Source organism: Octodon degus, unplaced genomic scaffold (assembly GCF_000260255.1).
Source record: "Octodon degus isolate 3935 unplaced genomic scaffold, OctDeg1.0 scaffold00161, whole genome shotgun sequence".
NCBI lineage: Eukaryota > Metazoa > Chordata > Mammalia > Rodentia > Octodontidae > Octodon > Octodon degus.
Genome location: NW_004524737.1, coordinates 4001651 through 4003263, shown reverse-complemented (window position 1 = coordinate 4003263; position 1613 = coordinate 4001651). Strand labels below are relative to the sequence as shown.

Genomic DNA, 1613 nt, shown 5'->3' with positions numbered 1-1613 from the left:
GAATTTTAGTGCCAGAAAATATTACCAAAAGAATCAAAATAAAGTGTTTGTAATATATTCAATGCAGAACTATTTTATAACCACCAACCTGTATTATAGATGTAATGAAACAGAAGGAAAATTGCAAATGTATATACATGAACATATGAATGGTGAGCATAGAAAATGGCACAAAACTGGGAAAAAACATATTATTTCCCTTTAGTATTTAAGCATCCTTAATTTAAATTTAACAATGTAAAAACTAGACAGTGCACCATGACCGAGTGGACTTGCTGTAAGAATGCTATCAGACTAACAAGCTAAAAAGAAAACTAATGTTTGTTTCGACAGGACATATACTAAAGTTGGAATGATACACAGAAGATTAGCATGGCCCCTCCACAAATTTGTAAAGTGTTCCATATTTACGAGAGAGAGAGAGAGAGAGAGAGAGAGAGAGAGAGAGAGAGAGAGAGAGATGGCTAAATAGCTCAGTGATCTAAAGTGCCTGCTTAGACAGGCACAGGGATGGGGTTTGATCTGCAGCATGCAGTGCCAGCTCCATCCCCAGGGTGTGCTGAGACTGGAACTGAGACTGGGCATGGTGGCGCGTGCCTGTACTCGCAGCACTTGGGAGGATTAAAACAGAAGGATCACTATGAGTCTGATCCATGTAGTGGAATCCAGTAGACCCTGTACTAAAATACATAAGAGCAAAATAAACTAAATAAATAAATAAAATTAAAGAGAGAAACTGTAAGATAGTTTGCAGAAGTGTAGATAAGGCATTTGGAAAACTACAAAGCCCCTCTTGACAATACGTCAATACATTAGGAATAGAATTAAACTTTCTTAACCTGATGAGTGGCATCTATTCTGACACTGACAAAAGATCTACAAACTGCCGTATAGAGTTTCAGGATAAATCCTGAGAGGATTTGACTGGCCTTGTCAGATACAAAAGTTACCTTTTTTGTTATATAAGTCTTGCTTTATCTTGGTCTTAACCATCCAGCAGAAAAGTATAAAAATGAGGTATAAAACTTAAAGCCATATTAATATGCTGAACTGTAAAAGGCTCAAGTCAACAACTTCTGACATTGCCAGTCCTGAGGATAATTCAGCAAAGTAATCCACTAAACTGGATTACTTTACTGAATTTATGCACCTACAATATATGAATGGCAATGGAAAACCCATCTCTGACAAAGCAAACAAAAAAAATCATACTTAATGGTGAAAGTCAGCACTTCCCATCAGTGGTCAAAAACAAAGTAACTGTCCATTTTTAGTGCTTCTCTTCATCCTCTGTTGAGGAATCTTACTGGGTGAATAAATCTGGGAAAAGAAATAAGACTCGTGTTTGAAAGGAGGAAGGAAAAACATCTTTACTTCAAAATGATTTGATATATATATTTTATATATATATAATATATATTTTATATATATATATATTTGATAGATATATATTGACTTGATCTTTTTTTTTCCTTGTATTTAGTACAGATTCCACAGGGTCAACAGGGTCTCACTAAACAGATTGAACTCATACTGATTCACCTGTTTTCAGCCTCCCAAGAGCTGAGATTACAGTCATGTGCCACCACACCCAGTCTCAATCACCGTCTCAG

At 35.9% G+C, this 1613-nt stretch overlaps 1 pseudogene; it reads left to right on the top strand.

The window, feature by feature from the left end:
• Positions 1-319: 319 nt before the first annotated feature.
• On the top strand, positions 320-411 carry LOC111813048 (annotated as a pseudogene).
• The last annotated feature ends 1202 nt before the right edge of the window (positions 412-1613 follow it).